Genomic DNA, 16,514 nt, shown 5'->3' with positions numbered 1-16,514 from the left:
GGTACACAGTGGAGAGCCCACCTAAGTTTGAGAATCCTGCGAGGGGAGAAAAACCCTAGTTTACCACATTTCAGGACAACAACCGTAATGCGTATTAGGTACACAGTGGAGAGCCCACCTAAGTTTGAGAATCCTGCGAGGGGAGAAAAGCCCTAGTTAACCACAACTGTTGAACACAGTGAGGTGAAGACACCAATGTGAATGTAATGACCCGGTGTAGGTGGGGTGGGCCGGGAGAGGTGGAGATAGCAAGTGATGCTGGCGCCTGGCGTCCCCTGCGGACACCTGCAGACACACAGGGAGCCGCAACTGTAGGAGTCGCCCTTGGCCTAGGGGCCCTTAGCCGCAGGGGGCTGCCGGGCAGAGGGCTGCCCAGGAGGGAACGGTTATGGGAAGAGGAAGGGGACGGGGGGTGTGGGCGGGCAGGGAGGCGGGAGGGAGAGGAGGACCAGGAAGTGGGAGGGGAGGGGAGAGCAGGCACAACAACGCGCTCAGAGTGCGGATGCAAAAGCATCAAAGGAAAAACACTAGAAACAACTCACGGAGGCCCTCTAGGGCCGGGCAGGGCTTCCAAGGCCTGAACTTCCAACAGGGCTACCGGCGAACCGCTCTCCCACGCTCAGCTCAACAAAGAAGCGAGCAGGGGAGCGGGCGTCGAGTAGCCCAGAAGGGAGGCAGCCGGACAGCCAATCAGAGGGGGGGGTGGGCGGTCAGGGAGGCGGGAGGGAGAGGAGGTCCAGGAAGTGGGAGGGGAGAGCAGGCACAACAACGCGCTCAGAGCGCGGATGCAAAAGCATCAAAGGAAAAACACTAGAATCAACTCACGGAGGTCCACTAGGGCCGGACAGGGCTTCCAAGGCATGAACTTCCAACAGGGCTACCGGCGAACCGCTCTCCCACGCTCAGCTCAACAAAGAAGCGAGCAGGGGGAGCGGGCGTCAAGTAGCCCAGAAGGGAGGCAGCCGGACAGCCAATCAGAGGGGGGGGTGGGTGGGCAGGGAGGCGGGCGGGAGAGTAGGACCAGGAAGTGTGAGGGGAGGGGAGAGCAGGCACAACAATGCGCTACGAGCGCGAATGCAAAAGCATCAAAGGAAAAACACTAGAATAAACTCACGGAGGCCCGCTAGGGCCGGGCAGGGCTTCCAAGGCCTGAACTTCCAACAGGGCTACCGGCGAACCGCTCTCCCACGCTCAGCTCAACAATGGGAAAGGACATCAGAAATTAACATATCAAAATGTAATATGCACATTGAATTCAATTGGCTTGGCATAGTTGAGCAAAGGACACAGGACACATTAGGATTTCCCTTTCATAATATCAAGACAGAAAAAAAACCTCAAGAGCAGATGTTTTCTTTAAAGGTGTTGGAAAATTATAAAAGGTGTTTACGTTTTAAACCTAAGAAACAGGACCAAAGTGTTCCCTGCAGATTAAAGGCTCAATCTGAGAGGTTTAACCTTCAGTCATGTGAAAGCTGTCATCTGATCAGACGGTCTAATGGTGAAGTATCCGACCTATAACGCTGGAAACCACGGTTCGCGTCCCCAGAACAAGACCCGCTTCCGAACATGGGAAACGATGTGAAAGTTAAATAGGGAAAACTATATTGTTTTTGCTCAGAACTACAAAATTACACAAAGGTTCAAACATCAGTTCTCTGAAGAAAAAAAATGGCGGATGCCGTCCACCCGCGTGTGCCCTCTACTTGTGCCCTGCATAGGTGATGGCTGACAATGTAAATTCCTACTTGTACTTGTGCATATGAGTTCAATTTTTTTCAATGCAGTGTGGGTTTTCATTCGGTGTGACCATTTTGAGCTGCACTGTAAAACAATATATCATAGCGACTAACTGTTTGCATTGTGTTATAGAACACGACTTTAGATATTTCTATTGTTTGAAGCTATTGTCATTTTGTCCATTAACATTCATAGTGCACCGTGCTGAAAAAATGTTTTCAAAATAATACTCATTGATGTGAATACATAGCAATTGTTCTAAAAAATGTAAACTCAGGTGGGCTATTTTTAGATTTAAACCACTGGCTATGCAGTATCCTTTGTTTTTCCAAGCCATGGTTTGTGACAATATGACCTGAATTACAGGGAGAAAGCAGTCGTGTCAAATCCCAACAACAGATCATGGGTATTCAAGTGACACCTGGCAGGTTTCTGGAGCGTGCATGAGAGTTGCTAGTCAGTGAGAGAATGAAGGACACACATAGGGCGTCTATTTATTAATGTATGTTTTCTAACTTGTGTATAGTGCGCAAAACCCAGAGCCATATAGGTGGTTTTCTTTGCTGAAGAATTCGGTTACATTGGGTACTTGTATCAGCAGGTTACAATAATTGCATAGAGAGGTCGCAAAGGTGTCATATTACAAAATTACAGCATTACAGATTGCAGACTACAGCAATATCATATATTAGGTCACAGTGGTGTCAGATTAGGGACTACAGTATTATCTTACATCGTTTACAGGTCACCTGAGGGGTGGTTTTGCATAAGTTACAGGCAGCAACACGGTCATGTAGTAAGTGGTGGAATCCAGAATAAACAGATAGGAATACATCGGTACCCACTATTTGCTGCCTGTGAACTCACCGACCTTAAGTTAGGTGAGATCTTGGGCTTTTCCAGAAGGACCTTAGTGAAGGGTCTGTTCTCAAAGCTAAAGTCATGGAATTCCGCAGTTTGTCAGCAAACACCGGGAAACTGGAGCCACCTGCTTTCTGTTGTTGGGACCTGGGGATATCGACAAGGCCAGAGTAGGTAGAGCGGGTAGGTCTATTGGATTGCGTTTTTGACACTTGACTAGTCAAGTGGGCTGGTGCGCTATTGGAGATGCATTTGTGGGTTAGTCAGAGGGTTTTGAATTGATCCGATCACGTACCGGTAGCCAATGGATGTTACGTCTGGCTGTGTTCATGTTTGGATATGTTGAGTGCTGCTCTAATGGCATTGTTTTGCACAATGTGTAGTTTGCTAAAATGTAGTTCATTGGAACCTGCAAAGAGGGAGTTGCAGTAATCAACCCTAGCTAAAACAAGAGCTCTGGCCAGGGTGATGCAGTTGTCTGTGGATAGGAAGGGTCTACTGGCTCTGATCAGTTTAGAGGTAAAGGCTGCTGAGGAGACTATGCCGTTAACTTACCTGGTTAGGGTGGGTGAAGAGTCAATGTAGACACCTAAAGTCTTTACTTCCTTGGCTACAGTTATGATGTTGCCGTCAATGTTGAAGGATTTGTAAAGTTGGGGTAAATTATTCAATTTAGATTTGCAGCCAATGATGAGTAATTCACTTTTATCATCATTGAGCCATGGTTCGTTTTGCGTCATTCATGCTTGGATGGTAAGGTACATTTTGTTTAATAGGTTGGAATCAGTGTCAAAGAATCCAGTGATAGGTAAGAGTATTTGTGTGTGAACTGCGTAATTCATATACGTGACACCCAATTTGTCTAGGTGGTCAAAGAGAGGCTTGATAAACATGCTGTACAAGGTTGGCGAGACACGTGAGCCCTGGGGCACTCCACAGGAGACCGGGGCTGGTTCAGCTGCAGCCAAATAGGAGAAGGCTATTATTGTGTTGCCACAGAGTAAAGATCCCATAGACTCTATGGCATTAGGAGAGAATTGAGCAGCTAATGCAAGGTTTTGGCAAATAATATTATGGTTGACTAGGTCGAACGCGCTAGATAGGTGGAGTAGAAGGAGGATCTCTAACTCCCGTTTGTCTTTGATTTGGTTTATTTGGATTTGAAGATCTAGAAGTGCTGTTTCTGTTCCATGGCCAGGGCGAAAGCCTGACTGTCGGAGGCCTAAGAGATTCTTGGCTTCTATTTATTTATTTATTTGCATTTATCAAGCGCGCTTGCAGCCCATGAGGCATCGAGGCGCTGTTACAGATGATAAGCAGACTTGAGTTACAGGCGGGTGCCCAATGGGCTCATGGTTACACAGTAACAAACAAATATGCATGGAATTGCTCAAACCAATTCGGGATAGATATTCTGTTTAGACAAAGAGTCTAGTTTTGATAGCCTTGCGGAAGGCTAGGTGTGATTCAATCAGTCTTAGGTGAGGTGGCAGTGCGTTCCAGTGCGTGGCTGCTTGGGTGGGGAAGCTGGAACCTCCAGCGCGCACCTTTCGTGAGGTAGGTGTGACAATCGTGTTGGCATAGCGTGATTTTAGGGGTCTAGTGGCCGTGTGCCTGATGATCCTGTCGATCAGGTAGCGCGGGGCGAGCTCGTGGAGGTATTTGTGGGTGAGGGCAAGTGTTTTAAAGACAATTCTCTCTTTGACAGGGAGCCAGTGGGCTTGCCTTCTGATTTCAGAGATGTGGTCTCTTCTGGCGGTACCTGTGGCTGCCCTGAGCGCATTGTTTTGAGCTAGCTGCAATTTGGCCACGTTTTTGCTGGAGGTTCCAGCGAGGAGGGCATTGCAATAGTCTAGCCTTGACCCGATAATTGCCTTGGCAATGGTGAGGCAATTGTGGCGGGCCAGGAAGGGCCTAGCAGCATTGAGGATTTCAGAGTAATAGGCTGAAGAGGTGGCGATAGCATTGACCTGTCTGTCCATGGAAAGGTCGGAGTCAAGGTAGACTCTGAGGGTCTTAACATGGTTTGAGACCTTGGTAGGTATGTTATCGATGGTGAAGGAGGAGTACTGGTCTCCAAGGTTGCCCAATGCGAAAGGTGATCCTATGAGGAGGAGTTCAGTTTTTTCCCTATTGAGGCAAAGCCAGTTCTCAGCCATTCTAGGAATGTTTGTATCTGTAGGTAGGCTACTGTGTCAAGTGTTTTCAAGAGAAATTGAACCATGGTTGTGGGCCGGTAGTTGGTGGGGACGTTGAGGTCCAGAGTCGTTTTTTACAGCAGTGGGAGTATGCAGGCTTATTTCCAATTATCAGGCACTTTGCTGGTGGCAAAGGAGTTAATTATCAGGGTTGTGATGAAGGGAGCAAGCTCAATGATGTAGTCTTTGATAAGGGTGGCTTGGCAGATGTCACCCTGTCATCTTAAGGTCTTCAAGCATATGATGATTTTAATGGTTTCCGTGGTGGATACCGGTGTGATTTCAAATTTGTGGGCGAATGGCTGTGTTACTGTGGGAGAGTTGGCTGGCAGGGTGTCTTGGGTGAGTTTTGTTTTATTGGCTTTAATTTTGTTTTGGAGAATGTTGATTTTATCAGAGAGGGCGTTTTGGACATTAGAGCACCAGAGCTGATCCTTGGTACAGTGATCAAGTATTGGGGCAGGAGGTTCTAGCTCCGAAATATGGTGAAATGTTCCCTAGTGCTCGATTGGTCATTTTCAAGTCTTTGGTTGTATGAGTTGCCCTTGGCTTTGATGGTTGCTTTCTTGTATTCACTAGCTAAGGTATTGAAGTGTGCTAGCTCCGAAATATGGCGAAATGTTCCCTAGCGCTCAATTGGTCATTTTCAATTCTTTGGTTGTATGAGTTGCCCTTGGCTTTGATGGTTGCTTTCTTGTATTCACTAGCTAAGGTATTGAAGTGTGCCTTGTTTGCATTTGAGGGTATTCTTTTCCATACACATGCAGCAGTTCTTTTCACAGAGCGCAAGGTTTTAAGGTTTGTGGAGAACCAGGAGTTAGCATGAGCTATAGGTTTTGTTTTCCGGATGCCCAGGGGAAGAACTTTGTTGATGGCGGCTAGGGCAGTTTAGTTATAGAGGGACACCATAGAGGTAGGGTCAGGATTAGTAAGTGGAAGACTAGTTAGTGGGAGTAGCAGGGGGAGCATATTGTCTCGGCTGATGTTCCTATGTATTCTTGGTGGTGTTGTCGAGGTAGGTTAGGTCGGTTTATCAGGCTTGGTTATTACAGTGGGAGAAAATCGAACAACGTTATGGTTAGACCATGGGCAAGGGGTGTTGGCTGGTATATTATGACACAGTTGATGCCTGCTACCCAGTAATGAGTGAAGCCTTGAGCTTCGAGCGTGTCTGCAAGAAGGCACACTTGGGTGTCTTTTGGGTCATTCAGGCCTAGATTGAAGTCTCCCAGAATGACGATTTTGGACTAAGGTTTAGTTTTGGTTGTAAGGAGGGAGGCAATTTCATCTTCGAATGAGGACAATGGACCTGGAGGTCTGCAGACAATGTCGAGGGTGAAGGTGAGTGGCAGAGAGTGCATTTTTCAGTGAAATCACTTCTCCAGATGGGAATAGGTGGTCCTTGGATACTCTTAGACTTATGTTATTTTTCACAATAAACGCCACTCTGACCGCTTTGGTGGTAATTCTATCTTTCCTGAGGGTGGTATACCCTTCGGGATAGCCATGGAGAGGGCTGGGCGGCTGCTGGGTGTAGCCAAGTTTCCATGATCGCGAGGATGTCTAGGTCATTGGTCTTAATGAGGTCTGCGATGTTCAGGGCGTGGGTAGGGAGGGATCTGGCATTGATCAGGGCTCCCTTAATGTGTGAAGAGGTGTCTGTAGAGGCAGCGTCCTCAGTATTAGTTTACAGCGGTTTCAGTGTTTTGGGTTTCTCTTTGTAGAGTGAGCCAACAGAGAGCTCAGCACATAGCAGTCATTATGAAAGGGAAACCATGGGAATTCTCCACAAGGGCAAATCTACAATAACAAACACTGCCAAAGCCAATAGGTATATTTCTTCCTAAATATAAATGGTAAGCATGCTTTTTACTCTGCTGGCTTTACACATTGTACCATCTTCTTTTGCAAAGCCAGACCTATCATCTTTGCAAATGACTATTGCTGTAGGATTTGGCTATACTGAATTCAACCCAATGCACCCTTCCAGGTGAATGCCTCAGGCGCTTCCTGTCTCTAGCAAGAGCCAGTTCTGTGAGTTGTGCAGGACAGGGTGTCTCTCTCTCTCTCTCTGTTGTTATTTAATGTCAGGCGCCTTTGAGCAGGTGCAGAGCTGGAGTTGGTGTATTTGTCTGCCAGCTTTGAGCATGTTAATTCAGCTGGCACGCCACTCCCATGTGTGCTGTATGGTAAAGGGTCACAATGATGTGCAGAGCGTGCACTATTGACATCTTGACATAGGCAACAAGGGCAGCGGGGGCATTCGAGGCATGGCGAGGGGAGCTGAAGGGCAGCGGGCAGCTCAATTTTTGTGCTGCCGCAGCTGGAAATCCGGGGCCAGAAAGATGGGTTTCAGCAAACCCGGCCTGTGAAAAGGCATCATGGGTCCTGTGAGTTGATCTATATTCGAAATAACAATTTCAGAAAGCCTCTGTCAATCTTGAGGAAGTGGGTGTGTGATACATCACATACATCAAGCAGGCCTTCTTGTCAAACCATCGTCACTCTGTGGTTTTCTCTCTGCTTCCTCTGCTGGACTAAAAGTCAGAGATGCTCTGGGTGAAGGCGGCAGGGCAGTGGGCTGGCTTCTATGGAAACACCACGATTCTTGAACAGCCACTGTCTCTCAAAGAGTCAAAGAGAGTCATGTGCTAGGGCAGTCCGCCTTAGGCAGGGCCCACCACCAGAGACCATTCATAAGTCATACGTGAAGATTTTTCATGCAGCAGAGCGGTTGTACATCTGCAATCAGTGAGAGTGCTTGGGAATTCCATTGTTCAGCAAACCTGTCATTCCAAATGGACCCCACTGGTCTTTTTCCAGCCTCAGACTATCCCCTGGTTTCATCCCTGATGTTTTGGCACCAGCACCTCATTGCCTTCTCCAAGGGCCAGGGGAGCTCCTTTGAATCTCTCTCTCTAGCATCCATCAATCTATCAGCCTATTTATCTATCTATCTATCTATCTATCTATCTATCTATCTATCTATCTATCCATCCATCTATCTATCTATCTATCCATCCATCTATCTATCTATCTAGGTGTCCAGTCATAGTTTTGTAGAAAGAAGATTGAATGCCTTTTTCTTTTCGAAACCAAGAGGATCGAAAAAAAAAAACAATTTGAATGCTGTCTTTTTATTTATTTATTTACATATTTTTTAGTTTAGTATGCATAAAAAAGATAAAAAAAAAAAAAAAGAAAACAGGTGGTTGGTGGGAACCCCCCCCAACCCCCATAAAATAATTTCAACATTTTTAAAAAAAAGCATTCAAAACATTTTTTCGGGCACATTTGGTGTCGAAAAAAGGCATTTGATCCTTTGTATTTCGAACAAGTCACCTACAACCATCTATCTATCTACCAACATGTGTCATCCTATCATCCTATCCACCTGGCCACCCCTATCCATCCTTCAATGCACCTAACTACACATCACTTTATTTATCTATGCAATGAACTATCTGTGCCTTTGTGCACTTTATAAATGTAAACAATAAATAAATAAATATCTAAAGAGTTATAACCATATCTCACTTTCTCTTCCTCCCTGTCTCTCTTCGTGTTCATCTTGACACACACGTTCGTCTGCCTTCTATTTCTCTCTCTATCGCTCTAACTGTCTGCCTCCATCATGCTTCTGTTTTTTTCTTTACCTTATCTAACTTATCTGTTTCTGACTAGGTCTGTTTCCTCCCTCTCTCTCTGCTGTCGGTGCTTCCGTCTGTCTCTGTCACTCCCAATGTCTCTGTGTGCTATTTTGTTTTATTTTGGATCGTCATGATGTAAAAACTCTAGGAAGCACAGAGCACTCTACAACAGCAAGGGTCTCAGTAGGGAAGGGAAAAGAAGGGAAGGGGAGGGAAGGGAATTGAATTATTGTACTCAGGGATCCGAAACCTTTTGGAACAACATATATTTATGACTACAATTCCCTTCAGCCCTAGATATAACAGCCAATGGTGAGGGATCGTGGGATTCGTAGTACAAAGGATCTGGGGAGCTGCACCTTCCAGACCAAGGGTCCAATGCCTTATAGCCAGTAATACAGGTGCAAGCTTTTGTTGATGTTGTTAAAAGAAAACGAAGGACCTTATACTGAGCTCCATGAAAAACAAGAAAAGTGTCATTCCACACGGATCACAGGTTTACGCATTTCTCCATTGTATATGCCTATATTTATATAGGTACAGACTATGGGGCAAATAGGAAACGTTTTGATCCATCACAGAATGCCACTTTTCTTATTTTACATGGAGCTCCGAATCGGCCTTGAATCTCAGGGAGCTGAAGTGCCCAGGATCACACAATGTGGTCACGTTGGATTAGGACTTGGGCCCCCTGATCTCATAGGCAGATCTCCTCTTCTCTGCCTCCAGTGACAGCTCCCCATTGCAAAGTCCAGTGTTTTGCTTTCTGCGGGTGCTCCTCAATGAACCCTCACCCTTTACTCAGGCTCCAGTGCTGCAGCGGCTCGGATCTGATATTCGTGCCCTTCTTGGCATTGGCAGGGTGCCTGATCCCAGGAGCAGGTGAGCTGGAATAACCCCATCAGCCATCTGTTCGAGAGATGCGCGGGGAAGGTTCGCGAGCAGGCCGCGGTGGTAGACTCCGAGGAGGCGTGCGCGCGGCGGGGCGCACTAATTAGATTTTCCGCAGAACAAAAGTTTTGAATGTTGTTTTAATATTTCTGATTTGCTTTGTCATACACCTGCGGCATGCACATCTGGCGCAGGGGAAATTGGCGCCCCCTGGTCTCATTAACACCTGGCCTTCTCGCCGCAGTCTCAGTGTTCTGATCCTCTGATGTATTTCATTCGAACAATAGAACCTGTCCTTTTCTTTATTAAACATTCAAACAAGTGCAGCATTCGCAGAACCAGATGTTTTTGTTGCTATTGTTCCCTTCTGTATAATTTCATTTTGAGGAAGAAAAAAAAGCTTTGTACTATGATTTTGCGTCAGCATGAAATATTGAGAATCTATTTTCTTTAAAGTAAATTGCATTCAACGATTTGGACACATTCTGAATAGGAGGTGACCATGGGAACAAGAACAGATCTGTATCTTTTTAAGGATGTTATACAATATATAGGACTAAACATTTGATTGAGAGTTGTGTCCAAGAGGAAAACTTCCCCTTCGCCCCCATTTAGTCTACCCCATTCCCCAGAGAGCTGGGCATATTCACTCCTGTGACAGCGAAATATGATAGGGCTGGTGTCATGGCAGAAACCATGACGACGCGCTCCTCTGCAACCTTGTCACACTCTTTTTGTTGTGTTCCATTACAGAATGCCCACTATTTTATTTAATTGGTTATTTATAATGCACATAATACCTAGAGGTTTCTGAGCACGGATTAGGGGGATCGAACCTGTGTTGCTGCGTGTCGTCTTGCTTCCGAGGAGAGCACGTTGCCCCTGAGCTATCCTCCCGAGGCTACTCCCAAATCAGCAGCTAAACAGACCCAGAGCGCTGTAGTCTATCACATCTTGGGCTTTTCTCGATGGTTTGCTTTTGATCTTATTTGCTTTGATGGAATTTGGTAATGTGCTACAACAGACTTAACTCCATCCTAGCACACATGAACCTAAGAGGAAGAAAAAAAAACTCGATCTGTTCCTACAATGGCTAGCAATCCAAGCCGTATATCCTTGCAAACGAAGATTGCATCTACAAGGCTTTCCGGAAATGTGGAACAGAGGGAATATTTAGAATATTTCGATCAAAAGCACCTGTCGCCCCTATAAACACATCTAGATGACGGAATCACGAAAAGATGTTTATCAAGATACCCTTGGGTTAGGGGTGCTATATACATAATACACAAATAAATAAATAAATCAGAGCATCTCAAGCGGGACCTGGCTCATTGTAACCCACCTTAGATGATAAGTAGCCAGGCACAAGATTGTTTAGGCATTTAAAAACCAGGCAGAGGATTTTCAAATCAATTCTCTCACTGAGGGGAAACCAGTGCAGTGATTTACGCAATGGCGAAATAGTCGCAGTCTTAGGTGGTTTGAATGTCAGGCAGTCTACAGCGTTCTGTGCCCTCTGAATCAGCTTAATTTGTCTGTTGGGAATGCCATTAAAGATGCCATTCCCGTAGTTGCCATTCCCATAGTCCAATTTGGAGTTAACCAGTGCTCCTATCACAATTGCATGATCTTTCTGGGGACGAATGGGTGGGTATGTCGCAACAAACAGAGCAAATACAATACTGACTGTACCGTGGTACCTATTTGATGCTTGCACCCAAGATTAGACTGCCAAAGGAACCCTAGATGTTTTACCCTGGAAACAAAGTTCATAGAGGAGCCCCGCACATATGGTGGGGGCAAATATTTAGCTCCATCTGCCAAAAGGTGTTTCGGCCCGAACAAAATCAAGTTTCTTTTACTGGGCTTCAGCTGGATCTTGTTGGAGGTCATCCAGCAGCCCACTATTTCAATGCATTTCAACCTGTTGAGCAGGAACTCCACTGTCATATTCACTCTTACATACATCTGGGTATCATCTGCAAAAGAGTGATATCACAGGTTAAATTTCCTTGAAAATTGACATTAATGGCTGAAAATATATCAATCTATCAAACTAACCTTTATTGCACTCAGAGCCATAAAAGCAAATAAAACCAAAAACACATTTTCTTAAACACAGCATAATAAAACATTGTAATTCATCACATAAGGGGCATCAAGTTTGTAAAACAAGTAAGAGAAGTGTGAACCATTAAATAAGGTACAATTCATCAAATTTGTCTAAGAGCTTTTAAAAAGAAGTTGATTATTTAGACTTATTGGGGCAGAGAAAGAACAAATGTGCAGCCACCACGATTAAGTTTTCCATTGTACCGTAGCAAAAACAGCATCAATTGCAACATCAAGATAAGGAGCTGACGTATCGCATACTGCACTTTGGGCCTCACAAGCCAGGCAATGTGTATGCATTTAACCACTCTATACACCTTTTCTGGATCATCAGATCTCTTGCATGACTCTAAGGCCTCCACAACCGTGTGGATACCAGAGGATCTTAGGAGAGGTTTAAACTATAAATCTCTCAGTTCCCGGGTTTTGGGACAGAGAAACAAGAAATGAATAACTGTCTCTTCACAAATACTACAGAAGGAACATGTATCCAGATTCCCTGGCCCCAATGCCATAGTCAATGTTGCCACCTTCAATGTGTCCAATCGGAATTTGATATACAATGCATGGTCATAGTCAGGGTTAATAAGATCCACATATTTTTCAATCCCAAAATCAGATTTTTTCTTACATAATTGGTAGCCAGCTATAGGTGTCTGCATACTATCACCATTCTCTCTCTGAAATATTCATCACATAACTTACTTTTTATTTGCTTGTGAACTTTGCTGTTCTTTTCAGCATGGGTTGTAACCACGAGTCTTGCTCGTTCAAATCAGAGAGACCCTTCCTGACGTGAGCCACTCATGGCAGACTCATTGCACCCTCAGGGCTCAACAGATGTCTCAAATAATTTCTAAAGGTCACAAGTTCCAGAGAATGTCGTAGCCATAGGCAGTAAACAATGAGGTTTGATGCAGCTATCACATCTATAGGACACAAATCAATTTCAAGATGTAGTAGAGCATTGGGTGCACTCTCTGGGAGACATACATGTTTTTTTAAAGAATGTATTATCCACAAGAGTCAGTGATTCTAAATCCATGTAGCCACAAAACTCTGCCCCAAAGAGAGCTGCAGCTGTGGCCTGTTTCCTATACATGCCCAAGACTGGGGATATATTACCTTTCCTATACCTTGTGGGATATATTGACCCACTCAGATGTGCTTTACCGCATTGGTGCAAGAAACAGCAAAATGTCTGTGCTAACTCATGTGCGCGCCAGGATCTCAAAATTGTGTTTTTACAACCGCCAAAGAAAATGGCTGCATCACCCTGCCACACAAATTTCAGGCGGGGAGGAACAGAGTACACACCGCAGGAGTGTGCCAGTGTGCTCTGCAACGTTTCACATTGAATTAAGTGAAATGGGCAACATTGCCTTGCTGAAAACCCCCAAATTCTCTTTAAAATTACACCTTTTCCAACCTTTAAAAATGCTGTTTTGAGGCTAAATCCATCCATGTACTATGAAACTGCTGTAATTGAAAAGGCCCGGCCATGCCCAGGAGAAGTCATTGTGCATTAGCAAAACAATGTCTAGTCCCTGAATGACAGGCCCAGTCATCTTAGCTTGGAAATAAATCTACCATGGGCTTTGTTTTCAGTTTACATGGGAAATGCATCTATTTGCTTTCCAAAAGTATCTAAAAATCAACTGTTCAGAGAAAGACTCTAAATAGCTGAGCCATGGCTATTTAAATGTATCCATACTGCAGAAAAACTCCAGCATTCAAGAGAATAACCATAGCTGCATGGCAGTGTGTGAATTTGCTGGGGATAGTAATTGAAATTAGAAGAAAGAAATGTTAGCAGTTTTTAAACACATGTGGTGCAATGGGCTTTGCTGACTTAAGGAAAATGGCCTATTTCAAAGTAAATTGTTGAGTGAAGGCTTGCTTACTTAGCAATGTAAAGGGATTATGTGGTTGGTGATAATACATGCACAGGCTATTTTTATTCCACGGGTTTGTTAAATCAAGACTCAGAAATCAGGAAATAAAGACTTTTAAATCAACTGATCTGAGTTGGCTAGCTCTAAAAAAATACTGGTCTTCCAGTTGTTCAAGTTCCAGCCCTGTAACTTCCTTTAGGAAGTGAGGCGCACCATAAACTTCCAGGACACCAAAAGTGCTAATTGCCAGCTTGAACAACTTTGTATGGGACAGGACAATGGGAGTTCTCAAGCTCATCAGCCATTCATCTGTGCTCCAGGCTGGGACAATAGCAGTCTTGGGAAACTCAACTGTCAAGTGTGAAGGGCAATAAAACCTTCAATTAAGAGAGAGGCCCCCATTCTGCTAGGAAGAAACTGCCAGTTGGTGTTAGCTGGGAAGAATAAAATGACAGCAATGATTCCCATTTGTCTGAAGACTATTTTATAAAGAACTTTAAAAAGACATATCTCAGCTGTCAAAATTGGTAAAAATGTGGAATTTTCACAGCGTAAAAATGGAATTGTGGGCTATGTTTGAAACATTGGTAGAATATCGTGACACACTCTGGACAGAAATGGTGAAATATGTTGTATTACCAGAGAAGCATCCATGTTGCATATGTCAAATTGTGTACATACATCCCTGGGGACAATTCGCATCTGTGTATAAAATTGTGGAATTTTAGGCCAAATCTTTAATGTGTACAATTTCCAGAATGTGTCAGAAAGGCGAAACAAGGTCACACAGACTGGAGGTTTGGACTCTGCTGTGCTGCACAAAATATGTAACCTGTGTATTTGACTTACTAAGAGGTTGCAACTGCAGAAGTATGTGTTTTTGGCAAAATCAGATTTTCAGTAAAGTAAATGTGGGAGTTTCTAGATACAGTATAATTCGGAGTAGTGAATCCTGCCACTGTAATGATGTCATCTGGCATTATAAATAAGGGCCCTTGACTAGCACTCAAGACACACTGATTCCTGACTGATTCCTGATTTGCTACGCCGGCGTCCTGTTCCTGTCTGTTCCTGTCTTCATCTTACATTTATTCATCTAGACTCCAGATCCCAACCACAAGGCCAAACCTTGCTGATCTTGCTTCAGCTAGGTCTCAATTCGTAATTATTTAAATCTTTAGGGCACCTGGCTAGGTCCCGATTTACCCAGGTGGGTGTACGTATAGTAAACAAAAATAATCGGGATGGAGAGATCCAAGATAAAGACACTAAAGTGCTAAACGTGTGTGTTTTATTCTCAATTCACACAAGACGTGGTAAGTAACAATTTAATTTACATTACTTCCGATAAGCACGAAAGGTGGTTGCGAGAGGACAGACAGGGTTGGTTACACAGTAGTGACACAAGTGGGTGCGAACCTCTGGAGTGTAGAGGTCGGCATTACATTGAAATACATATTTCCTCGCTTATCGAGGGGGTATAAGAACCCGCTGATGAACAAAAACACAAGGTGCATACAACAATCTTGAGAATGAGCAGGTACAGGTAGTGATGCAGTTGTGATACGTGGTTCGACACAGGGAGTGACACAGGGTGTGTTTCGGCCAAAGAAAGTGGCTTAGATCTAGCCGTCTTTGTGCTGGCCTTCGTCAGGAAAAAGAGGCACCAGTGGTGGTGCTGTCCGTGGTGTCTGTGGGTGAAACAGAACTATTAGGATCTCGGGTGATTTTACATAAAGTACTGAAAGTATTAAATACGGGCCAAATTAGTGCCCTTGTGATACACCGTGCGGAGTATCTAAAAAACAGCTTACCTGCCGCCGGGGGGAAGCAGGTGGGTGCTGTCGGGAAAGCCGCACAGAGTGCGGGACCGGTGCTGTGTGGGGCACTCGGTGGAAGGCTGTGGATGCCTACACGCCTGCGTGATGCTGAGTCTCACGGTGCAGGATAGGGGCGTGATTGGACCCAAATCTGGAATAACAATTGGACACGGTATTTAGTGACCCGTGGGAGTCGAGTGTACCGGGGAAAAGTCCCGCTTAAGAGTCAGGGGGAACTTACTGTAGTCTGGGTGGTGCGCTGCCGTGCTGGACGTAGACTGGTAGGAGCCGGATGAGTCGGACACCTAGGGTACCATGGTAGACTGTATAAGGGGCAGTCAGTGGCTGGGGACAGACGAATGGGCGTCCGCGGTTCCGGGGCGGCAGTCTGCTGGGGCCAATCAAACGGCTGTGCGCCGTGTTCCAATGGAAAGGTGGTACTACGTGTGTGGTGTTGGGTTATGTAGTCCGGAGGGGGCAGAAAGAACTTCTGTTATTGGGAGCTCATAGGACAGAGCGGGCAAGCCACATGGAGGCAGGCATTGGTGTTCTGATAGGGTCATGTGGGTGGATAGTATACGCAGGTCACTAAAGATAGTTCGACACTATAGACTCTGGTGTGCAATAAACGTCACAGGGTGGAAAACACAGATGTATCGCATGCACATAGAAAGATGGTGCCCGTACAGAAAAATTCCCACGGTCGAAATACATAGGTGTCTAACGTATACATTTAGGTCAATCTAGCGTGGTAGACACTCGTCAGTTGTGGCGTTCCCACGGTAGAAGTACATAGGTGTCTAACGTATACATTTAGATAAATCTAGACACCTATGTATTTCGACCGTGGGAACTTTTCTGTACGGGCACCATCTTTCTATGTGCATGCGATACATCTGTGTTTTCCACCCTGTGACGTTTATTGCACACCAGAGTCTATAGTGTCGAACTATCTTTAGTGACCTGCGTATACTATCCACCCACATGACCCTATCAGAACACCAATGCCTGCCTCCATGTGGCTTGCCCGCTCTGTCCTATGAGCTCCCAATAACAGAAGTTCTTTCTGCCCCCTCCGGACTACATTACCCAACACCACACACGTAGTACCACCTTTCCATTGGAACACGGCGCACAGCCGTTTGATTGGCCCCAGCAGACTGCCGCCCCGGAACCGCGGACGCCCATTCGTCTGTCCCCAGCCACTGACTGCCCCTTATACAGTCTACCATGGTACCCTAGGTGTCCGACTCATCCGGCTCCTACCAGTCTACGTCCAGCACGGCAGCGCACCACCCAGACTACAGTAAGTTCCCCCTGACTCTTAAGCGGGACTTTTTCCCG

This window comes from Ambystoma mexicanum, chromosome 11 (genome assembly GCF_040938575.1).
Source record: "Ambystoma mexicanum isolate Mex_15411 chromosome 11, UKY_AmexF1_1, whole genome shotgun sequence".
In the NCBI taxonomy this organism is placed as follows: Eukaryota; Metazoa; Chordata; class Amphibia; order Caudata; family Ambystomatidae; genus Ambystoma; species Ambystoma mexicanum.
Note: the sequence above shows the minus strand (reverse complement) of the source record.